This window comes from Canis lupus, chromosome 16 (genome assembly GCF_048164855.1).
Source record: "Canis lupus baileyi chromosome 16, mCanLup2.hap1, whole genome shotgun sequence".
In the NCBI taxonomy this organism is placed as follows: Eukaryota; Metazoa; Chordata; class Mammalia; order Carnivora; family Canidae; genus Canis; species Canis lupus.
Window position 1 is genome coordinate 17587501 of NC_132853.1, and position 26604 is coordinate 17614104.

The 26604-nt window shown below is 37.4% G+C and overlaps 1 protein-coding gene and 1 non-coding gene across 3 annotated transcripts in view; one reads left to right on the forward strand and one right to left on the reverse strand.

Annotated features, from left to right (window-relative positions):
• TAOK1 (TAO kinase 1) overlaps positions 1-26604 on the reverse strand; it is a 158677-nt gene that overhangs the window by 110233 nt on the left and 21840 nt on the right. The window lies entirely within an intron of this gene.
• Positions 19932-20038, forward strand: LOC140607610 (U6 spliceosomal RNA). The gene has a single exon (XR_012009576.1). It is a non-coding gene; the product is annotated as a U6 spliceosomal RNA (small nuclear RNA).

Here is a 26604-nt window from a genome sequence, read left to right on the forward strand (position 1 = left end):
CTAATACAGCTAGATAAAACTATAGCTCAGGCTTAAAAGACATAAATATTTATAATAAGTTCTTAAACATACTATGAGACTATACATGCAATCTTAAAAAAACAAAAAAAAAAAAACAAAAAAAACCAGGCTGTTAGGTTATATTTAGACCAAAGAAGCTTATCATTTATTACGTTATTTAGGGCTGAATATAAAAGACAAAAACAATTTTTGTGGGTTGGTACCATTTTGTTCCACCCTAAAACATTTATCTAAAAAAGCCCAATGAGGGCAGCCCCAGTGGCGCAGCAGTTTAGCAGGCAGCCCGAGGTGTGATCCTGGAGACCCGGGATCGAGTCCCATGTCGGGTTTCCTGCATGGAGCCTGCTTCTCCCTCTGCCTGTGTCTCTGCCTCTCTCTCTCTCTGTGTCTCTATGAATAAATAAATAAAATCTTTTAAAAAAATGTTTAAAAAAGCCCAATGAAACCAGAATAAAAAAATCCAATATAATTTATTTTAAAATTTCAGATCAAATTATGATTTTCAGAACTGTTCCACATTTGTAAAACAAAGTCTAATAACTGACAATAACATCAGTCAAAGCAACATAAAGAAGATGGGGGAAGGGTACTGATAATCACAGTATATTCAGTTATTACTTGAGGAATGCTCCTTGGATGAACAGTGATGATGTCATGCTATTCCATTTTTTAGGAACCTTCAGATTTTCACAAAAAGGACATTGTTGGTCTTAAGCAACTGCTTCAATACCATAAAGCCCTTTTCCCTACATCTGTTAATCAGAGTGCTCAGACTCAGAAAACAGCCAACTCAGTCAAACATTTAATCCCTTCAGTGAGAGAAAAAATTGTCCCTTTATACAGTCTAATTGTAACAAGAACACATACATAAAATGGTAACTAATAAGATTATATAATTAAGGACTTTCTTGAAAAGAGTATTACTTTATCTCTCTTTAAAAGTTAAAAAAAAAAAAAAAGCCAATACACAAGAAAAAAGCCCCCTAATACCTCTACTTCTGATGTATCCTTGCATCAATTACCTGTGTGTGATGGTTAATAACCCTACAATGGCCTCTCAGTGTTCAGGGGAAAAAGTTACACATCCCTCACTTTAAATAAAACGCTAGAAATGATTAAGCTTAGAGAAGAAGGCATGCTGAAAGCCAAGAAAGGCTAAGAGGGAGAGCTCTTTGCCAAAAAGCCAAGTTACGAATACAAAGGAAAAGTTCTTGAAGGAGATTAAAAGCATTACTCCAGTAAACACATAAATGGTAAGAAAGGAAAATCGCTTTATTGGTGATATGAAGAAAGGTGTTTGGGGTTTTGTTTTGTTTTTGGTATACTGCTTTGTTTTGTTTTTGTTTTTTTAAGATTTTATTTATTTATTCATGAGAGACACAGAGAGAGGGGCAGAGACATAGGCAGAGAGAGAAGCAGGCTGCATGCAGGGAGCCCGATGTGGGACTCGATCCCGGGACTCGCCCTGGGCCAAAGGCAGACACTTAACCACTGAGCCACCCAGGCATCCCCTTCCTTTTTTTTTTTTAAAGGATAGTTGACACACAATGTTACATTAGTTTGGGGCTTACAACATAGTGGTTCAGCAAGTCTATATACATCATTTTATGCTCACCACAACTGTAGCTACCATCTGTCATCACAGAACACTATTACAATACCACTTAGTATATTCCCTATGTCATCGTGCCCTCTGTCCCTATGACTTATTCATTCCATAATTGGAAGCCTGTTATCTCCCAGTCTGATTTACCCCATTTTGTCATTCTACCACCTTCCTCCCATCTGGCAACCACCAGTTTTGTTCTCTGTATTTATGGGTTTGTTTCTACCTTCTGTCTGCTTGTTTATTCATTTGTTTTATCTTTATATTCCACATACAAATGAAATCATTTATTATTTCATCATTCTCTGACTTATTTCATTTAGCATTATACCCTCTAGGTCCATCTATAATGTTACACATAACAAGATCTCATTCTTTCAATAGCTGAGTAATATACCATTGTATACATATACATCTTCTTTATTCACTCATATATTGATGGATACTTGAATTGCTTCCATATCTTAGCTATTGTAAAAATGCTGCAACAAGCATTATTTCAAATTAGTGTTTTCGCTAATTAGGATCTTTTCAAGTTAGTGTTTTCATTTTCTTTGGGTGAATACCCAGTAGTACAATTACTGGATCATATGGTATTTCTAATTTTAATTTTTTGAGGAATCTTCACAGTGGTTGCACCAGTTCTACATTCCCACCAACTTGTTTTATGTATGTGTGTGTGTGTATATGTATATGTATGTATGTGTATATATATATATATATATTTTATATATGTGTGTGTATATACATATATTTTTTTTAAGTAATCTCTACACCCAGTGTGGGGCTCAAACTCATAACCCCAAGATCAAGAGTCACATGCTCCACTGACTGAGCCAGACAATTTCTTCTTTTTGATGCTAGCCATTCTGACAAGTGCAAGTGATAGCTCATTGTGATTTTGATTTGCATTTCCCTGATGATAAGTGAAGTTGAGTATCTTTTCACATGTCTATTGGCCACCTATATGTCTTCCTTGGAAAAATGTCTATTCAGTTCTTCTGCCCATTTTTCAATCAGATTATTTGGAGGATTTTTTTTATGTTTAACTGTATAAGTTCTTTATATATTCTGGACACTAACATATGGAGAAAGTTTTAGTAGTTTGGATAGAAGATCAAACCAGCCACAATATTCCCTTAAGCAAAACCTAGTCCAGAGCAAGGCCCTAACTCTTTTCACTTGTATGAAGTCTCAGAGAATTGGGGAGGCTGCAGAAGAAAAGTTTGAAGCTAGCAGCGGTTGGCTCATGATGTTTAAGGAAAGAAGCTATCTCCATAACATAGCAGTGCAAGGCAAAACAGCAAGTGCTGATGTAGAAGCTGCAGCAACTTATTCAGAAGATCTAGCTAAGATAATTAATGAAGGTGGCTACACTAAAAACAACAGGGATCCCTGGGTGGCGCAGCGGTTTGGCGCCTGCCTTTGGCTCAGGGCGCGATCCTGGAGACCCGGGATCGAATCCCATGTCGGGCTCCCGGTGCATGGAGCCTGCTTTTCCCTCTGCCTGTGTCTCTGCCTCTCTCTCTCTCTCTCTGTGACTATCATAAATAAATAAAAACTAAAAAAAAAAAAAAAACAGATTTTTTTCTTTTCTTTTTTTTTTAAGATTTATTTATTCCTGAGAGACACAGAGAGAGTCAGAAGGAGAAGCAGGTCCCCCACAGGGAACCTGATGAGAGACTCAATCCCAGGACCCCAGGATCATGACCTAAGCCAAAGGCAAACACTCAACCACTGAGCCACCCAGAGGCCCAACAACGGATTTTCAATGTCAATTAAACAGTCTTGTATTGGAAAAAGATGCCTCCTAGGACTTTCATAGCTAGAGAGTAGAAGTCAATGCCTGGCTTCAAAGCTTCATAGGACAGGCTAACTCTCTTGCTAGGGGCTAACGCAACTGGTGACTATAGGCTGAAGCCAATGCTCATTGACTGTTCTGAAAATCCTAATGCCTTTAAGAAGTATGCTAAATCTACTCTGCCTGTGGTCTATAAATGGAACAAAGCATGGATGACAGCACATCTGTTTACAACACGGTTTACTGAGTATTTTTAACCTATTGTTGAGACCTATTGCTCAGAAAAAAAAATTCCTTTCAAAATATTACATTGACAATGCATCTGGCCCCCCAAGTACATGGAGTTGTATGAGATTAATGTTGTTTTCATATATGCTAATACAACATCCACTCTGCAACCTATGACCAAAGAGTAATTTTGACTTATGAGTCTTAGGATTTAAAAATACAATTTGTAGGGGCACTTGGATGGCTTAGTCAGTTAAGCAATTGACTCTTGGTAAGAGGTCATGATGGCTCAGGTCATGATGATATGATCTCCTGGGACTGAGCCCTACATCAGGCTCCCCATCCAGTGGGAAGTAGTCTTGAAGAGGCTCTCCCTCTGCCCGTCCCCCAACTCACATATGTACTCTCTCTAAAATAAAGCAATTAATCTTTAAAAAAATAAACAATCTGTAAAGCTGTAACTGCCAAAGATAGTGATTAGTCTGATGAATCTAGACAAAGTAAACTGAAAACTTTGTGGCAAGGATTCATCATTGTAGATGCCATTAAGAACATTTGTGATTCATAGGAGGAGGTCAAAATATCAACATTACAGGAGTTTGAAAGAAATAGATTCCAATCCTCATGGACATTCAGGGGTTCAAGACTTCAGTGGAAAAACTAATGGCAAATGTGATGAAAACAGAATTAAAATTACAAGTGGAGCCTGAAGATATAATTAAGTTGCTGCAATCACATGATAAAATTTTAACAGATGAGGAGTTGTTTTCTTATGGCTGGGCAAAGAAAGTAGTTTCTTGAGATGGAATCTACTCCTCTATAGACGCTGAGAAGACTGTTGAAATGACAACAATGTTAAAATATTTCACATAAAGGAACAGCAGGGTTCGACAAAACTGACTCTAATTTTAAAAAATTTCTACTCTGGGTACAATGCTATCAAACAGTGTTGCATACAACAGAGAAATCATCTGTGAAAGGAAGAGTCCATCGGTGCGGCAAACTTCACTGTTGTCTTATTTTAGGAAAATGTCACAGTTCCACCCAACCCTCAGCAACCACCACCCTGATCAGTTAGCAGCCATCAACAACGAGGCAAAATCCTCCATCAGCAAAAAGATTATGATACACCGAAAGCTCAAATAATGGTTAGCTTTCTTAGTAATAAGATACTTTTAAAATATGGTATGTAGGGACCTGTAGGTGGCTCAGCGGTTGGGCATCTGCCTTCGGCTCAGGTTGTGATTCCAGGATCTGGGATCGAGTCCTGCACTGGGTTCCTTGTGGGGAGGCTGTTTCTCCCTCTGACTATGTCTTTGCCTCTGTATCTCTCATGAATAAATAAATATAAATCTTTAAAAAAATAAAATATGTATATTTTTTAGACATAATGCTATTACACACTTAATAGACTACCATATAGTGTAAACATAACTTTTATATGGACAGGGAAGCCAAAAATTTCATTTGACTCATTTTATTGAAATATTCACTTCAATGTGGTGATGGAACCAAATCCACAGTAACTCTGAAGTATGACTATATAAATGATAGTACTATTAAAGAGAATCAGACTAAAATAATGAGGTCATTCCAAATTTATTTTGTGATATATACAGATTTTCTTGTATATTCAAAACCTATCTCTGGGAAGATACTTGGAAACTGGTAGCACTGATGGCCAGCATCTGAGGAAGGGACTCAAGAGCCTAAGACGCAAAAATGACAGGGAGACTTTATACTGTCTATTTTGTATTTTTCGAATGGTGAATGTTTTGCATATTTAAAGGCAAATGCTAAATATTAAAGTAAGAAAAATTCATTTTCTGGCCATAGCATTATATGAAACTGAGTTCCAAACAATTTAATATTTTCATAATTTGCGACTTTCTACAAACATTCACTTCTCTAATGTTCCCCCATTCCCATAAACAGAGATTCTAAGAATTAGAAAAGTAATTCATATAACCATTAGGAATTATTAACAGTACTTGGTAAGAATCTAAATGTGGACTGATAGAAGGAATCTCTCTCCAGTTGTTTCCCTTTAATAAGATCATATGGCACCTAGACTTTTCCATTCTTTCACTGTTGGGGGAAGAGCAAAGAGAGAGGGAGAAGCAGACTGCCTGTTGAGCAGAGAACCCAATCTGAACCGAAGTCAAATGCTTAACCTACTGAGCCACCCAGGTGCCCCACAAAATTCTTTTCATGTCTTTCTCACACATACCCTCTTATTCCCTCAAGTTTGGAAGGGAAGAGACCAAAATGTCAATAGCTGTTACATATGAGTGCAAAGATTTAGAACTTATTTTCTTCATTTTGCTTATCAGTACTTTCTAGTTTATTATGCTTTCAATGAATGCAGTTTATATGAATTTTTCAATGCAAAGTAGGAATTTTTAAGTTTAAGTTTTTATTTTTTAAGTTTTTAACTCAAAATCTACAAATATTACAACTTTGCAAAGAAGAAAAATTTTCATTTAAATTTTTCAAAATTCCCTGAATACACTGAAAAACATTATTCTAAAATTATTATGGGGTCAAAGATGTGGGAAGAAAAAAACAGACTATCAAACTATATAGATAACTATAGTTCCACACTAATGAATTTGAAAATCTCAAAGATGATTTTCTGTCAAAATGGAAATTAGTTTGAAAACAATTAACCCAGGGGCACTTGGGTGGCTCAGTAGGTTAACCATCTGCCTTTGGCGCAGGTCATGATCCCAGGGTCCTGGGACTGAGCCCCACATCGGGCTCCCTGCTCAGCAGGGAGTCTGCTTCTCCCTCTCCCTCTGCTACTCCCCCTGCTGGTGTGCATTCTCTCGCGTGTGCGCTCTCTCTCTCTCTCTCCCAAAATAAAATCTTTAAAAAACAAACCAAAACTAAACTAAACTAACAGAATTCTTCGAAATATCGAGAAAGACAAAAAAGACCAGGGAAATGTCCTAGAGGTTAAAGAATAAAGACCTATTGATATGGGAAGCAAAGACAAAAGAAAAATTAAATTTTGTTACTACTTACAACCCACTGAAATGTCCTTGAAACAGGCAAATGACATCCCTCAGCTGCCTCAATGTTAATACTTTGCTAGGGGCAAAAGGCAATCTTAAATCTTAGCCCAATCCCAGGACCCAGTAGGTCTTCTTTAACATATAAAAAGTTCATTGGAAGCTTCCTTCAAAAAAAAAAAAAAAAAAAAAAGAAAAGAAACTTCATCTCTACCCTCCACCCAAGATATAAGTTGGCAATCATTCCCCAAGCATGTGGCCCACCAATATACATCTGAAGGGTCTCATGATGAAGGTTTTATTAGACAGTAATAAATAGCCTTTTCCTAATAATAGCTAGCCCTCTCAAGGTCCTGGAAACCCTGCATCCAAAATTCCTTAGTGACTTATGCTATCCCTAACCCCTGGCACCTTGAAAGTAAATGGTCCCTCCTCATGACCCTAGTGCAGCTTTTACTGTCCACAGGTCCTGTCTCCCTGCTTTAATAAAACCACCTTTTTAGGGGCATCTGGGTGGCTCAGTCAGTTAAGCATCTGCCTTTGGCTTGGGTCATGATCTTGGAAGTCCTCAGATCAAGCTTACATCAAGCTTCCTGCTCAGCAGGGAATCTGCTTCTCTCTTGCCTTCTGCCCCTCCCCCTGCTCATACTCTCTAATAAATAAAATCTTTAAAAAAAAAATTCTTTCTTGGCCATCAGCTCCAAATCCCAACATTTCCTACCTTAATATGACAAATAAATACAATGTGTGGTCCTGGATTGGGGGGAAAATCCATCTTTAAAAGACACTATTGGGGCACCTGGGTGGTCAAGTTGGTTGGTCATCTGACTTTTGATTTCAGCTCAGATCATGATTTCAGGGTTGAGAGATTGAGCCCCATGTCAGGCTCCATGCTCAGCAGGGAATCTGCTTGGGATTCTCTCCCCCTCTCCCTCTTTCCCTCCTCTGTCCCTCCTCTACCACCACCCCCACTTACAGGAGCTTGCGCACACACTCTCTTTCTAATAAATAAATACATCTTAAAAAAGACATGATTGTGACAAACTGGAATAGTCTGAATATAGACTGTATATTGGATAAGAGAATTATACTGTTAAATTTCCTGACTGTGGCACTTTTATTGTGTTTACTAAAACGAGGTCCTTGTTCTCAGGCACAACATGCCTCACTATTTACAATCACTTCTGCAATTAACTCAAACACTTCAGGGGATATTCAAGTGAGTATCTATGTAATACAGCAATAGTTACATGTTATATATGTTAACAATTCATGAATCTTCATAAGGAGTACAAGGGGTATTCATTATACAAGTCTAGCAACTTGCCAATAAATTTTATATTTCTCAAAATAAAAAGTTAGGAGATAAGGACAATGAGGCTGGGGTGCCTCCTACAGCTCAAGGCTACCACTATCCTACCAGAGCTGCCCACTCTGGAGGATATGAAAGTGCAGGAGGTAAAAGTCAGTTCTGTGCTTAAAGTCGCAGCACCCATCATTATGGAGCTCAGTGTGAAAAACTCAACAAAGAGTTCACGCTCCAGGGGCTCCTAGTGGCTCAGTCCATGGAACATGTGACTGCTGATATTAGAGTTTAAGTTTGAGCCTAAGGTTAGGTATAGAGATTACTTTAGAATCTTAAAAATAGGGGATCCCTGGGTGGCTCAGTGGTTTAGCGCCTGCCTTTGGCCCAGGGCGCAATCCTGGAGACCAGGGATCAAGTCCCACGTCGGGCTCCCAGCATGGAGCCTGCTTCTCCTCCTCCTGTGTCTGTCTGTCTCTCTCTCTCTATCATAAACAAACAAATAAATAAATAAATAAATCTTAAAAAAAGACTTTTATTAACTTAAAAAAAATCTTAAAAATAAATAAATAAAAAAGCTCATGCTCTGCCACTATAAAAGAAAGATCCACAGTGGTGTTTAGAGAAAGATAATCTTGTTAACAAGTATGCTCTGTACTTCTTTGGGCAGATGAGGCTTCCTGTGTGGAGCCTTTATGGAATAATGGACCTGCATTAATTACTCCAGCCTGAAATTGTGCCTTCATTGTTCCAAACAGCAGACAAAATTTGAGGAGTGTTGGACAAACTGGACTGGGTGTAACCTGACCTGGGAGAGCTGTTAGAGAGCTGTTGAAACAGATCAACCCTTACTAGAGAATCTCTATCACTCAAGACCGAGACTAGATGCCACTTCCTGAGACAGAAGATCTTAAGGGTGCCAAACAGGGAAGCTGCCTTTTTCTCTGAACCATGGAAAGATGAGTATACCAACCACATTCAGTCGCCAGCCCAGACAACTTACAGAAACTACCACACAGTTTGAATTGACCAACAGCAGTGTTCTTTCTGGGATGACAAACATTAACAAAAAAGTTAATTTATGTGATTTGGCAGTTATTCTATACCATTTCCTGGCCACTAGAATATTTAAAGGACAAAAAAAAAAAGAAGAATGTTTAAAGAACAAAAATAATAAAATTTTAAAAATTAAAAGTTGGGGAAGGAGAAAAACTGGAAACCTTACAGGCCAACAGTTTAAAATAATAACTATACGCTTCACTGAAAGAATGAAAAAGTGTTACCTCCAATTAAAATATAAAACATGGCAATTTTATTGATGATTACTTTCAAACTTCAAAGCAGAAAGGCAGGAGAACTTAAATTTGTTTTAACACTGGCATAACCCTAATAATAAGGAAAAAGAGCAAAACAAGACAGTCCAATTTTACTTTGAATTCACTTCAAAGTGGTATCTCCAAGAGAATATTCAATAAATAAAATTGGAACAAATTTCAGATTACAGATAGGATGCTGTCACTATCCTCTCAATACCCTTCCTCATAGCTATGATGGGAAGATACTACTAATCCATCACAGCATTCTTCAAGATTTATAGGCAGTTCCTCAGTCCTTGTCAGCTTTCCTTCCTTTCATTAGAATTGAATTAGAATGTAAAACCTATTTCCCATTTCCAAGTTTTCTACTCCAAAAAAAGCTAAGACAGATTCCCTATACCTTATGCATCATATGCCAAATTAACCAGAGGTTGACTGATGATTTAATCAGAAATAAAAACTAGAAAAAATGATTTAGGGCAGCCTGGGTGGCTCAGTGGTTCAGCGCTGCCTTCAGCCCAGGGCGTAATCCTGGAGACCAGGGGTCGAGTCCCACGTCCTGCTCCCTGCATGGAACCTGCTTATCCCTCTGCCTGTGTCTCTCATGAATAAATAGATAAATCTTTAAAAAAAAAAGAAAAAGAAAAAGAAAAAGAAAAAATGATTCTAATATTTTCCTTATGTCATAAGTACTAAACTAAAGATAAAGAAGTGCCTGGGTGGCTCAGTTGGTGAAGCATCCAACTCTTAGTTTCAGCTGAGGCATGATCTCAGGGTCCCGGGATCGAGCCCCATGTAGGCTCAGCACAAAGTCTGCTTGAGATTCTCTCCCTCTCCCCCGTCCCTCCCCCACTTAAGCACTCTCTTTCTCTAAAACAAAATAAATAGGGCAGCCCTGTGGCTCAGCGGTTTAGTGCCGCCTTCGGCCCAGGGTGTGATCCTGGAGACCTAGGATCGAGTCCCGTGTCGGCTCCCTGTATGGAGTCTGCTTCTCCCTCTGCCTGTGTCTCTGCCTCTCTCTCTCTCTCTCTGTGTCTCTCATGAATAAATAAAATCGTTAAAAAAATAAATTAAATAAAACAAAATAAATAAAATCTTAAAAAAAAAAAAAAAGAACTGGGGCACTGGGTGGCTCAGTTGGTTAAGCTTCTGCCTTCAGTTCAAGTCATTATCCAGAAGCAGGATCATGCCCTGCTCCACTCAGCAGGGAGTCTGCTTCTCCTGCCCCTCACCCCGCTTGAGCTCTCTCACACTCTCCTACTCTCTCCCAAATAAATATATAAAATTAAAAAAAAGATAAACCACAACAAAAAGGTTAATACCTATGTAAATTTTAAAACATGAAGTTTGGGATCCCTGGGTGGCGCAGTGGTTTAGCGCCTGCCTTTGGCCCAGGGCGCGATCCTGGAGACTTGGGATCGAATCCCACGTCGGGCTCCCGGTGCATGGAGCCTGCTTCTCCCTCTGCCTGTGTCTCTGCCTCTCTCTCTCTCTCTCTCTGTGACTATCATAAATAAATAAAAATTAAAAAAAATAAAATATTAAAAAAAAAAAACCATGAAGTTTTCCCAAAATACCACTAAAAATTAAGACAAAGTTCAAATTGCTAAAAATATTTTCAAACTAGTTTATATGAATATAAAGGATATTGAAAAAGAACTTATGCAAATAAAAAAATCAACGAAATAGGCAATTCTCAAGCTAGCTTACACTACACCAATAAAATCATACCAATACAGACATGAAAACAAATGATTTTTTCAGAAATTGAAATTTCAAGGATTTAATGGCCAAATCTAGGGATCTCAAAGGTACATACATAAGAATGTATGACAGGGGCACCTGGGTGGCTCAGTCAGTTGAGCATCAACTCTTGGTTTCAGCTCAGGTCATGATTCCAGAGCTGTGGGATCAAGTTCCAACTCAGGCTCTGTACTCAGCTCGGTCTACTTGAGATTCTCTCCCTTTCCCTTTGCTCCCATCCCAGCTCATGCTCCCTCTCAAACATGCTCTCTCTCAAATAAATAAATAAAATCTTAAAAAAAAAAAAAAAGAATGTTGTAAGAAATAAGAATGTACGCTGATTTGCATTTCTGGAAAGCAATGCAAGATTAGACATCAGTATAAAAACTCTCCTGCCCTTTGATTCAACTCTACCTCTAGGAACTAAAAAAAAAAAAAAAAAAAAAAAATTGTAACAAATATGTTCGTAACAGCATTATTTAGAAGAGCAAAACAGCTAGAAACCATCTAAAGGTCTATCACTAGAGAAATGAGTAAATGAATCTATTTGATGAATTTCTGTAAGCCATTTTAAAAGTTCTAGTTTCAAAGAATATTAATGGCATGGGAATGTGGCCACAATAAAAGCTTTAATAAATTGTACAAATGCTATTTTAAAAAAATATATAAATAACATTTATTATATCCTAAGCACGATATTAAGTACATTCCATCCATTGTCTAATTTATTCTTTATTTGGTTTATAAAGGCTTACTTATTTGACAGAGTGAATTACAGAGAGCATAAGCAGGAGGAGCTGCAGTCAGAGGGAGAGAGAGAAGCAGACTCCCTGCAGAGCAGGGAGGCTGATACACAGCTTGATCTCAGGACTCTGAGATCATGATCTTAGCTGAAGGCAGATGCTTAACCAGCTGAGCCACCCAGGAGACCCTATTCTCTCTTTTCTTAAGATAGATCGATTTATGAGAGAGAAAGAGAGAAGGAACACAAGAGCACAAGTGGAAAGGGCAGAGGGAAAGGGAGAGAATCTCAAGCAAATTCTTCACTCAGCAATGAGACCAACATGGGGCTTAATCTCACAACACTGAGATCAGGACCTGAGTTGAAACCAAGAGTTGGTTGCCCAACTGATTGTGCCACCCAGGTGCCCCTAATTCATTTTTTTTTAAGATTTTATTTTAGAGAGAGCAAGCATAAGCACAGGGAAGAACAAAGAGAGAGAGACAAGCTGACTCCGCACTGAGCACAGACCCCAAGGTAAGGCTCGATCTCACAACCCTGAGCTCATGTCCTGAGTGGGTATCAACAGCCAGATGCTCAACCAATTGAGCCACCCAGGCATCCCCCCTAATTTATTCTCTTAAAGGTACTATTAAGTAGTTCTTAGGTAGAGATGTTATAAGGCCTCAGATTTTTCACTTTAGTAAAGTACCTGGCACACACTAACAGTATTTACTCTTATTATCCCCATGTTACAGATTTTGAAACTCAAGATTCAGAGAAATTTAGTGATTTGCTACCATCACATTGCTAATAAGTGGTGGAATAAAAATATGAACCTAAAGGATTTAATTCTAGAATCTCAAAAAAAAAATTCTAGAATCTCTATTCTTAACTATTATGCTATACAATGTCTATACATTAAAATACAGAGAAGGAAATATACCAACCACCTAGAATGATATCTCTAGGTGATAAAATCAGTGATGGCTTTTATCTTCCAAATGTTCTACATCTATACATGAATTACTTTTAAAACTATTTTTTCTGGGACACTTGGATGGCTCAGTTTTTGAGCCATTGGCTCAGGTCATGATCCCAGGGTCCTGGGATTGAGTTCCACATCAGGCTCCCCACAGGGAGCCTGCTTCTGCCTCTGTCTATGTCTATATCTTTGCCTTTCTCTGTGTCTCTCATGAATAAATAAAATCTTAAAAAAAATAAAAAATAAAAATAACTAAAATAATTTTTTTCAGAGAACTTTAAAATATAAATAATACAAAGGCATCTGGCTGGTTGGTTCAGTCGGTGGAGCCTGCAACTCTTGATCTCAGAGTTTTAAGTTCAAGCCCATGTTCAGTGTAGAAATTACTTAAAAATAAAATCATTATTTTCTAAATAAGTTCTTAAAAAATATCAGTAACACAAATATCAATATTATAATACCTAGAAGATATACAATCTATATCAAAAGCTTAGTCTTGTTATCACAATACTTTCAATAGTGGCAACATTTTCTGATAAAGGGAAGCTATTGATCTAAGCTCAATAAACAAACTAAAATCTGAGAATGTTTTTAATGTATTTAAAGAAATATTATTCATAATATTTTCTGTATTTCAAGAGGATATAAAGACAATAGTTATAATATCCAATATGCCCAAATGTATAAAGTAATGTTATGGTGACTTGGCAGTGTAGCATTGAATGAACATGATGGAGAAATAAAGAAAAACCATTTTGCTTTTTATAGAACTATTCCCATTGTACATCTAATAGTAACTTGGATAACTATAGTTTAGGTAAGCCAAGAATAATTCCTTTATTAACAAACGGAAGGAAATATTTAACTCCAATATTTAAAACATTGTTCTTAGGGGCACCTGGGTGGCTTAGTTGGTTAAACATCCAACTCTTGGTTTTGGCTCAGGTCATGATCTCAGGATCATGAGATCAAAACCCAAGTCCAGCTCAGTGCAGAGTATGCTTGAATTCTCTCTCCTTCTCCCCGCCGCCACTTCTACCCCTTTCCCTGACCTACATGTGTATTCTCTCTCAAATAAATAGATAGATACATAGATAACTCTTAAATTGTTATTTCAGATTTAGATTAGCCTTTTGGACCTCTTTTTCCCTTGTCTTTTAAGATTTTATTTATTTACTCTTAAGGGACAGAGAGAGAGAGAGAGAGAGAGAGAGAGGTAGAGACATAGGCAGAGGGAGAAGCAGGCTCCCTGTGGGGAGCCGGACTCAGAACTCGATTCCAGGACCCTGGGATCATGACCTGATCCGAAGACAGATGCTCAACCACTGAGTCACTCAAGCATCCCTTTCCCTAGTCTTTTTCCAGGGTATATTCTTAGTTCTGCCATTTTCCAAAGGAGAACTGTCCTAACATACTTCATTGCTTTCTAGATTGGAAAATCTTTTCACATCCTTTTGTTAGCTCTAATAACTGAAAGCCAAACTCTATTTACATCCGTTTTTATTAACAGTAACTCAAGAGATAACAATTGTGATAAAGCCCTGAAAATTACCAATCAGCCATGTTATTATGGACAGCCTATTTATTTACTACATAGAAAGTTCAAAGGTACTATAAAACTATATTTGACATCTCCACTTGAATATCTCAAAGGCACTTCTAATTTAACATAATCTAATCACTTAAACTAATCTTTTTATATGTCCTATGTAAAACAAAGTGAGCCAAACTAATGTATCAAATCCAGAAACCTCTAAGTTATTTCTTGACAACTCCCTTTCTTTCACTCATAGGCCAATCCATCATCATGTCTCAAAGATTTGTCCTCCTAAATCTTTCTCATTTACCCACTTAACTACATCTCCACAATTCCCTCCTTTTTCCATCCTGTCTACTACCATAGCTCACTCAGGCTATTCTATTAACGACTTCCTAAATGGTGTCCTTGCATCCACTCTTGGCCCTTCTCAAATCCAATTGGTCTACTACAATCAGAACAACATTTCAAAATGCAAATCTGATTATGTGATTCCCTCTAGGTGTTCAATGCCTTTATACTGTATTTCAGTTGAAACAAACATTTGTTATGTTTCAATTGAAACATAACATTTAAGGAACTGTATGATCTGACCCTACCTATTCTTTAGCCTCAGTATCAACTTCCTATATGCTCTGATGATACAGGCCTCTCAGTTTATTGTCATGCTCTTCTTACCACAGAGCCTTGAACACACAGTAACTAAAAACACAGGTTCTAGAATATTATCTAAGTCCCAAAACTGGACCTGCCCACAAATTAAATCTTGGCACTTAATTTAGAGGGAAGCAAGATAATCTCTCTGACCTCAGCTTTCCCAACTCTACAATACGGGAAATGATTGATATCTATCTCATGGGGATTTTGTGAGGGTTAAGTGAAATGTATAGAGAACATATTGCTGATAACCAGTAAGCATTTCATGCCAAACTCCTCTTTATTTTTTATTTTTAAAAGTTTTCTAAAATTTTAATTCCAGTATAGTTAACATATAGTGTTATAGTAGTTTCAGGTGGACAATATAATGATTTAACAATTTAACAATTTCATACCTTATTTGGTGCTCATCATGATAAGTGTCCTCCTTATTCCCCACACTGACTGCTTTGGTAACCATCAACTTGTTCTCTATACTTAAGAGTCTGTTTTTCAGCTCAACTTTTTTTCCTTTGCATGTTTGTTTCTTACATTCCACATGAGTGGTATCCTATAGTAGTTGTCTTTCTCTAATTTCACATAACATCCTCTCTAACTCCATGTATGTTGTTGCAAATGGTAAGACTTCATTCCATTTATAGCTGAATAATAATAATCCAGTGTGTGTGTGTGTGTGTGTGTGTGTGTACCCATACATCTTTTTTACCCATTCATCTATCAATGGACACGAGGGTTGCTTCTATAATCTGGCCATTATAAATAATTCTTCAGTAAATACAGAAGTGCATGTATCCCACTGAATTATTGTTTCTGTATTTTGAGGATAAATATCCAGTAGTGCAATTACTGGATCATAGGGTAATCTATTTTTAACTTTTTAAGTTTTATTTAAGTAACCTATACACCCAACATGGGGATTCAGCTCATGACCCCGAGATCAAGAGTTGTATACTTTTCTGGCTGAGCCAGCTAGGCACTCTACTTTTAACTTTTTGAGGAACTTCCGTACTGTTTTCCACAAAGGCAGCACCAGTTTGTATTCCCACCAACAGTATATGAGGGTTCCTTTTAATCCACACCCCTGATAACACTTGTTATTTCTTATCTTTTTTATTTTAGCCATACTGACAGGTATGAGGTGATATCTCTTTGTAGTCGTGATTTGCATTTTCCCAATAATAAGTGATGTTGATTGAGGATCTTTTCATGTGTCTGTTGGCCATCTGTATGTCTTCTCTGTAGAAAGGTTTGTTCGTGTCTGCTGCCCATTACTTTGCTTTCTCTTTTTTGTTTTGGTAAGCTCTATACCAATCTGGAGCTTTAACTCATGACCATGAGATCAAGTCATATGCTCTACCAACTGAGCCACTGAGGTGCCAGGGGTGCCCCTCTTCTGCCGATTTTTGAATTGGATTATTTGATTTTTGGATATTGAGTTGTATCAGTTCTATATATATTTTTGGATAGTAACTCTTTATCAAATGTCATTTGCAAATATCCTCTTCCATTCAGTAGATTGTCATTTAGTTTTTTATTATTTCCTTCACTGTCAGAAACTTTTTAATGTTGTCTAAACTCCTCTCTTCATTTTCTGGTTATCAACTCCACTGGGAAACTTTTCCCAGCCCAATTCTTCCAGGCACAGTTAACTGCTTGTGTGTGTGTGTGTGTGTGTGTGTGTGTGATGCTTCCGTAAGGCTTGCTTATACTCAATTAACACTTATCTCACTGTTCTGAAGTGTTTACTGATCTATCTTATCCTACTACTAAGTGAGTTCCTTAATGGCAGAGGCTATCTTATTAATCTTTGAATCTGATGTAACTAACACAATGACTCTGATAGTAGGCATTCAAGAAATGTCAGAGTGAATATAGGAATCAGATAAACAATGAAAAACATGGTTTTAATACAAGAATTATGACAGTACATAAAAAGATTTTATGTACAATTATGTTTTTTCAAAGTGTGGTCTACAGCCACCTGCGTAAAAACTGCCTAGTGTTTTTAAAATATACCTCTGGCTTCTCATCAAACCAATTATCTACAATTTTCCATAAACGTCTTTTTGTAAACCAAAAGTTGAAAGTTGCTAGATTAAATAATGAATTAACATAATTACTAAATGTAAATTTAAGAAAATGAATAATACTATGGTCAAACATTACATTTCAAGGTCCTTAAGAGAAATGAAGTCATTTAATTGAACCTACTATTGAATCAGAGTCAATTATGTGTAAGCTGAGACTATCAGTAGAGATTATATTCAATATTTCTAAATAGGAGAGAATCTGAGGGATAAAATACAACTGTCTGGAGATTACTTCCAATTGGATATTCTCCTTAACCTCGTTTGGAAGTTTCTGAAAGGGGGCAACAATTTAAAATATAAACAATTTAACCTATATCAAATTATGCCCAAACCTGAGAAGCACTTATAATAAGCAACAAAATATGAACTATTTGGATTATTTAGGACGTATCTGTTCTCAATTATTTCCATCATATATTCCACTATAGTAAGATCCACTTTTAAGTTACATTTCTAAGCTTTGTATCCTTCCTAATATTCCCAGAAAGAGGGCGGCTCGTGGGGGGCTCAGCAGTTCAGTGCTGCCTTCAGCCCAGGGCATGATCCTGGAGACCCGGGATCGAGTCCCATGTTGGGCTCCCTGCATGGAGTCTGCTTCTCCCTCTGCCTCATGAATAAATAAATCTTTAAAAAAATTCCCAAAAAGAACAATTTAACAATACATGTTTTACTTTCAATCAAAACACAGCTGAATAGGCAATTTGTGAACTAATATTTGCAGAGAAAATTAGTCAAAACACAACAAATTCTGCCTTTTTGTCATTTTTTTTGTTCAAATAGAAGAAAAAAGTTCATGAGTTTTCCCAAATCTCAATATATAGTTTTCCTTTAATACTTAAGTTACAAGATAAAAATTGAATGTTTTTTAACAAGATCTGGCATATTGATTAGATCTTAAAATATCTTCCAAATAAAAACTGAGCATATTGTGTGACAGACTTAGAACATTAGAATTATAAAAAGGTACCTTAGACATCCTTTAAGTCAATATTTACATTATGGACGAGAGCCTAAAAGGTTAAGTGGTTGCCGAAGGTCACGCTTACTTAACAGAACTGGAATTAAAAATCTAAATTTATACTAAATGCAAGGTAATATCCTGAATTGAATCCTGGAATAGGAAAAAGGACATCAGTGGGAAAATCTGGATAAATTTGAATATAGTCAAATAATTTATGTAATAGTTTCATATCAATATTAACTTCATAATTTCAACAAATATATCAGTTTATTTAAAACATTAACAGAAAAAAAACAAAAAAACAAAACAAACAAAACATTAACAGAATATTACTCAGCCATTAGAAACAACAAATACCCACTATCTACTTTGACGTGGAGGGACCTGGAGGGTATTGTGCTGAGTGAAATAAGTCAATCAGAAAAGGACAAACATTATATGGTCTCATTCATTTAGGGAATGTAAAAATTAGTGAAAGGGAATAAAAGGAAAGGAGAGAAAATGAGTGAAAATATCAGTCAGGGTGACAAAACATGAGAGACACCTAACTCTGGGAATGAACAATGGGTAGTGGAAGGGGAAGTGGGCAGGGGGTTGGGGTGACTGGGTGATGGGCACTGAGGGGAGCACTTGGCAGGATGAGCACTGGGTGTTATGCTATAAGTTGGCAAACTGAACTCAAATAAATACATACATACATACATACATTAACATTAAGAGTGCCTCAGTAGCTTAGCTGGTTAAGCGCCCGCCTTCTACTCAGGTCATGATCCCAGGGTCTGGGAATGAGCCCCCACATCAGGCTCCCCACTCAGCGGGGACTTGATCCCAGAATTTTGGGATCACAACCCCAGCCAAAGGCAGATGCTCAATGAACTGAGCCACCCAGGTATCCCGTAAATAAAATCTAAAAAAAAGAAAAAAAAAAAAGATTTAGTATCACCAGGGGCACCTGGCTGTCTCAAAGGAGCACCTGACTCTTGGTTCTTTAAGCTTGGGGCTTAAAGTTCAAGCTTTAAGTTGGGGCTTTAAGTTCAAGCCGCAAGTTGGGTGTAGAGACTACTTAAATTAAGAAAACTTTAAAAAACAACAACAAAAACAACAGGATAGTATCACAATATTGGCTATAATATTTTGATAAAATTTAAACCAATCAAATTGTTTTTGAGACTTGGTGTATGCAAATTTGGAATCAACTTCTGCTTCTGAACAATGATAGAATAACTGGGACAGGATATATTTTCCTGTCACAAAACCTAAAAAACTGGAAAAATATAAAATTCCTTTTTCGACAATGAACAAGAAGCAACACATGACAATATTTCTGAGAGAACTGAAACAAGCCAAGTTCTATGGTGGTTACTGGCTTTCTACCCAGAAACACTTTCCAGAATGTAGCATAGGCAAAGGGATTCCAAGTAAAGCGTAGCAATCTCTGAGCTAAGAAGACAAAGATCAGAGTTTAGGAGGGCCAAGCCAAATAAAATAGAGAAAGTGGACTTTCTACACAAAGAATTCCAAAACTGTTAGGGGATGTCTTCCGGTATTTTCCTGAATACTAAGTTGTACGTGCATAGGGTGAAAACTCAATAAGGCCAGGCAAGGAACAACTAGTGGGGAACTAAACTCCCAGACATTACACAGGCTGGAAGATGTCAGAGTTCCAGCTAAACTACAGTGGAGAGTCCTTGTTGAAGACTTAGGGCACTCAGTAGAGACCCAAAGGGTTATAACTTAATAATAAAACTAAATTAGCCCTAGAATAAAGACTACTCTAAATTACCTTAATGAAGCTTCAAAATGTCTCTAAAGGGATTAAGCTGATCCACAAATAACTGCCCATCAAAATGAAGTGTAACATTCTATATAAACAGACCAAAAAATCAGCATTAAAAAAAAAAGTGACAACATACTACACTCAATCAAAAATTAAAAGACATACCAAAAAGTGCTGGCTCCAGCAGCACCTATACTAAAATTACAATGATACAGAGAAGATCAACATGGCTCCTGTGCAAGGATGACATGAAAATTCATGAAGCATTCCACATAAAAAAAAAAAAAATGTAAGGGTGCCTGGCTGGCTCAGTTCTTGATCTCAAAGTTGTAAGTTCAGGCCCCGCATAGGGTGTAAAGATTACTTAAAAATGAAATCTTTTAAAAATGCAAATTGAAGAAAAAAAGACATACCAAAAATCCCGGGAAATGTTACCATAACCAGCAGAAAAATTGGTCAACAAAAATAGACCTCAGAATGAAAGAGAAATTAGCAAAAAAGAGCATTAAATGAGTTATTCTAAATATCTGCAAGTATTTAAATAAGAACATATACATAATGAAGAAAAGAGAAAGAAAAAAACAAGAATAAAATGGAACTTCAAAAGATGAAAAATACAATTCAGAAATTTAAAAATGTACTAGATGGGATTAACAGCATATGTGACAATGCAGAAAACATACATTTTTAAAAGATTCATTAATATGGAGACATGAAAATAAGAACCATATAATAGCATAGACAAAAAAATGTGTAGGATCAGTGACTGTGGGGCAATATTAAAGGGTCTAATACATGTACAATTGGAGTACCACATGAAAGGGTGAACTAAAAAAATTATTACAAGAAATAATGACCAAAAATTTGATTTTGATGGAAACTATAATCCCACAGATTCAAGAAACTCAACACTTGGGGGAATCTCTGGGTGGCTCAGCAGTTTAGCACCTGCCTTCAGCTCAGGGCATGATCCTGGAGTCCCGGGATTGAGTCCCACATCAGGCTCCCTGCATGGAGCCTGTTTCTCCCTCTGCCTGTGTCTCTGCCTCTCTCTCTCTATCTTTCACGAATAAATAAGTGAAAATCTTTAAAAAAACTTTTTTAATTAAAAAAAAAGAAACTCAACACCTCCAAGATAACTTCAAATCAAGACAAAGGTATATCAGGGTCAACTTACTGAAAAATCAATAATAATTTTTTAAAAAGTCCTAAAACTAGTCAGAAAAAAAGAGACATATTTCCTACAGAAATACAAAAGAAAGAATGACCACAAATCTCATCTGAAATTATGCAAGTCAAACAACATAATGGAAGGACATCTTTCATGTACTAAAAAAACTATCAATCTAGAACATCATATATGGTAGAAATATACTTTACTTTTAAAAAATTTTTATTTATTTATTCATGAGAGACACAGAGAGAGGCAGAGACACCAACAGAGGGAGATGCAAGCTCCTCATGGGGAGCCAGACGTGGGACTGGATCCCAAGACCTGGGACCATGCTCTGAGCCAAAGGCAGACACTCAACCACTGAGCCACCCAGACGTCCCTAAAAATATACTTTAAAATTAAGGGTGATTCTTCACACCTATCAGAATAGCTAAAATAAAAAACAAATTATAACACCAAATGCTATGAAAGAAGCTAGTCACAAAAGGCCAAATATTGTATGATTCCTCTCAAATATTATATAATTCTCAGCAGCTAGGAGAGGGGGAAATGAAGAGTAAGTGTTTAACTGATACAGAATTTCAGCTGGGGAAGATAAACAGTTGGAATAAATGGTAGAGAAGGCTACACAACAATACAAATGTACTTAATGCCACCACCATACACTTAAAAGTAGCTAAAATGAAAAAAGTTATGCTATGTAGTATATTTCCTACAACTAAAAAAAAATGCTAGTGAAGACATGAAGAAACAAGATTACTCCCATATCATTAGTAGAAATGTACGGGTTTTAATTTCTTTATTTTTGAGAGAGAGGGCACACACTGGGGAGGTAGGGGGAAGGAGGAGCAAAAGGAAAGGGAGAATCTCAAGCAAGACTCCATGCACAGCCTGGAGCCCAACATGGAGCTCGATCCCACAACCATGATCTGGGCTGAAACCAAGAGTCATCCGACTGAGATACCCAGGCTCCCCTCATTGGTAAAACTGTAAACTATTACAGACACTCTAGAAAAGTATGGCAGTTTCTTATAAAACTAAACATGTGTGTGGTATATGACCCAACAATTGAACTCTTGGATATCTATCCCAGATAAGCAAAACTTATGTTCACACAAAATTTTGTATGTCTGTACTTCATTTGTAAGAGCAAAAACTGGGAAACACCCAAATATAGTTCAGTCAGTAAACAGTTAAATAAAATATAGTACGTGCATACCATAAACAACCATTTTGCAATAAGAACAAACCACTGGTAAGTGAAAAAAAAAAAAGCTTATTTCGAAAATTATACACTGTATAATTCCATACACTCCCTAAGTGTCAAAATTGTAGAGATGAAAAACGTAAGTGATTTCCAGGGTATGGGGTGCATAAAGGGAGAGAGGTAGCTATGACAAGGGTAGATGGAACTATTCTGTATCAACTGTGGTAGCTGTCACATGAATCCACACATGTGATAAACCTACACAGAACTAAGTATATATACAAACTCACACACAAAGGAGTGTAGGCAAAACTGGTGAAATCTGAATAAGGTCAAGTGAACTGTATCAATGTAAATTTCTTACTTGTGATATTATACTATAGTTTACCCAAGATGTTACCACTGGGGGAAACTAGGTAAAGAGTAGATCTCTCTGCATTATTTCTCATAATTGCATGTGAATCTACAATGACATCAAACAAAAGGGTTTCTTTCAATTAAGGTGAAATAACGAATTATCAAGCAAAATCTATGAGAATTCATTAACAGCAGATGTGTACTATAAGAAATATTAAAGAGGGCACCTGGGTGACTCAGTTGGTTAAGCATCTGCCTTGGGCTCAGGTCATGATCCCACGGTCTAGGATGGAGTCCCAGGTCGGGCTCTCTGCTCACCAGAGTCTGCTTCTTCTACTCCCTCTGCCTGCCACTCCCCCTGATTGTGCTCATTCATACACACGTGAAAGCTCTAATAAATAAAATCTTTAAAAAAAAATCAGAAATGTTAAATTAAGTTCTTCAAGTGTAAGAATAATGAACAGAATCTGGGATCTACACAAAAGAATGAAGAGCAATAGAAACAGTAAATATATGGCAAAAATATAAAAGACTTTTTTAAAGATTTATTTATTTGAGAGATGGAGACAAAGAGTGTGAGATGGAGGGAGGGAAAGAGTGGACACATGAGCAGGGGGATGAGCAGAGGAAGAAAGAGACCAGCAGAGTCCCTGCTGAGAAGGGAGCCTGCTGACATGGGGTTCAGTTCCAGGACCCTGAATCATGACCTGATCTGAAATTAAGAGTTAGACACCTAACCAAATGACCCACCTAATTATCTTTAAAACTCAAGGAGCTGTGGGCAGCCTGGGTGGCTCAGCGGTTTAGCACCACCTTCAGGCCAGGGAGTGATCCTGGAGTCCTGGGATGAAGTCCCACATATCAGGTTCCCTGCATGGGGCCTGATTCTCCCTCTGCCTGTGTCTCTGCCTCTCTCTCTCTCTGTGTCACTCGTGAATAAATAAATAAATAAATAATTTTAAAGATTTTATTTATTTATTCATGAGAGACAGAGAGACAGAGACACAAGCAGAGGGAGAAGCAGGCTCCATGCAGAGCCTAACGCGGTACTCGATCCTGGGTCTCCAAGATCATGCCCTGGGCCGAAGGCGCCGCTAAACCGCTGAGCCACCCAGGCTGCCCAATAAATAAAATTCAAATTTAATTCAAGGAGCTGTTTAAAGCAAAAAAATAACAATAATGTAAGTGGAGCTTTTAACATATGTAACACAGAAACAACATGTGACAATGATTGCACAAAAGATTAGAGATGAAAAAAGAATGTCATCGTAAGGTTCATATATGTGAAGTGACAGCATTATCCGAACATGAAATGCAGTAAGTGAAAGCAGCTAATGTAACCCTAAACAACCACTTTAAGAAAAAAAATGCCATGTTATACCAAGAGTGGAGATAAAGCTGAATAAATATACTCAATGCAAACAAAGGTAGGAAAACAAAGGACAGGGCAGCCTGGGTGGCTCAGTGGTTTAGCGCCGCCTTCAGCCCAGGGCGTGATCCTGGAGACCTGGGATCGAGTCCCACGTCCGGCTCCCCACATGGAGCATGCTTCTCCCTCTGCCTGTGTCTCTGCCTCTCTCTGTGTGTCTCTCATGAATAAATAAAATCTTTAAAATAAAAAAATTTAAAAAAAGGAAAACAAAGGACAAAAAGAACCACCAAATGATGAGACAAACAGAAACAAACAGCAAAAGGCATATATAAACCCAACCATATTGTTATTTTCATTAAATGTAAATGGTCTCAGAACACTCCAAATAAAAGGCAAATAGAATGAATAAAAAAAGCAAGATAGGGAATTATTTATTTATTTTTAAAGATTTTATTTATTTGAGAGAGAGAGAGAGCACACACACACACACACACACACACACACACACACGGTGAGCAGCAGACAGAAGGAGAGGAAGAAGCAGTCTCACTGCTGAGCAGGGAGCCGATGTGGAACTCTATCCCAGGTCCCTGGGATCATGACCTGAGCCGAAGTCAGATGCTTAACCAAATAAGCTACCCAGATGCCCCCAAATAGGGAATTTTTAAAAAGCTGTCAAAAAACAACAGTTGTCAACATGAAACTCGCTTTAAACATAAAGACAAAAATAGAAAAAATAATAATAATAAAAATAAATAAATAAAAAATAAAGATAAAAATAGGCTGGCTCAGTCAGTAGAGGATGCAACTTTTGATTATGGGAGTCGTGAGTTCAAGCCCTACACTGAGTGTAGAGTTTACTTAAAAAGAAAAGAAAAAGAAGGGGATCCCTGGGTGGCGCAGTGGTTTGGCGCCTGCCTTTGGCCCAGGGCGTGATCCTGGAGACCCGGGATCGAATCCCACATCGGGCTCCCGGTGCATGGAGCCTGCTTCTCCCTCTGCCTGTGTCTCTGCCTCTCCCTCTGTGTGACTATCATAAATAAATTAAAAAAAAAAAATTTAAAAAAAAAAGAAAAAAATACATAAAGACAAAAATAGGTTAAAAGTAAAGGATAGAACAAGATATACCATGCAAATACTAAGGTTCAGAATACTGGAGTACAAACTGAAAGCAGGGCCTCAAAGAGATATTTGTATATTGCTATTCATAGCAGCAATATTCACAATAGCCAAAAGGTAGAAACAACCCAAAGTCTATCAACAGATGAATAAGCAGGGGTGCCTGGGTGGCTCAGTTGGTTGGGCATCTGACTCTTGATTTTAGTTCAGGTCATGATCTCAGGGTCGTGAGACTGAGCCCCACTTTGGGCTCCTCGCTCTGCTTGAGATTGTCTCTCCCTCTGTCCCTTCCCCCACTGTGTCTATAACAAATAAATCTTTAAAAAAATTAGATGAACGAACAAATGAATATGTGATATATACATATATATACACACAGGTACATACACATACAATGGAGTAGTTTTCAATCTTTTAAAAAGGAATGAAGTTCTAAGATACACAACTACACAAATGAGCCATGGAAACATTATGCTAAGTGAAATGAGCCAGACACAAAAAGACAAATATTGTACGACTCCACTTATATTTAGCTACCTGGAAAATGCAAATTCATAGAGACAGAAAGAGCAGAGGTTACCCAGGTCTGGGGAAGGTGGGGGTAGGATGGAAGCTATTCTTAAATGAATACACAGATTCTGTTTTAGACGATAAAAAAGTTGTAGAGATGAATTATGGCAACAATTGTGCAATTGTTAAGAGTAAGTGCACTTAATGCCACTGAACTGTACACTTTAAAATGGTTCGTTTTATGTTATGTATATTTTAACACAATTGTTCAAAGAATGATGAAATGTCAACAAAGATAAAAAGGGATTATTTCATAACAAGAAAGGACAGTGCAAGAATATACAACAATCCTGACCACCTGGTTGGCTCAGTTGATTAAGTGTCTGCCGTCAGCTCAGATCATGATCCTGGGATCCTGGGATCCTGGAATCAAGCCCCACATCAGGCTCCCTGCTCAGCAGGGAGTCTGCATCTCCATCTCCCTCCCTTCTCTGCCCCTCTCCCCTGCTCGTGCTCTCTCTCTCTCCCAAAAATATAAAATGCTTTAAAATTTTTTTAAAAATAAAAGAATATACAATTCTAAATCTGTATGTAGGATCCCTGGGTGGCGCAGCGGTTTAGCGCCTGCCTTTGGCCCAGGGTGCGATCCTGGGGACCCGGGATCAAATCCCACGTCGGGCTCCCGGTGCATGGAGCCTGCTTCTCCCTCTGCCTATGTCTCTGCCTCTCTCTCTCTCTGTAACTATCATAAATAGATAAAGATTAAAAATAATAATAATAAAATAAATCTGTATGTACCTAATAAAACTTCAAAATACATAAAGAAAAACTGACAAAACTGAAAAGAAAAAGACAAATAATTAGAGTTGACATTTCAACATACTCTGTAATTGAACAAACAGGTATAAGAAATCCATACATACATAGGAACTTAACACTCGAATAACTTGACCTAATTCACATTTATAAAGCACTCCATCTAACAAAGAATACACATTCTTCTCAAGTGCTTATGGAACATTAACCAAACCAGACCATACACTGGGCCATAAAACAAGTCTCAACAAATACAAAGAATTATAGTTTATTCTCTGACCACACAGAA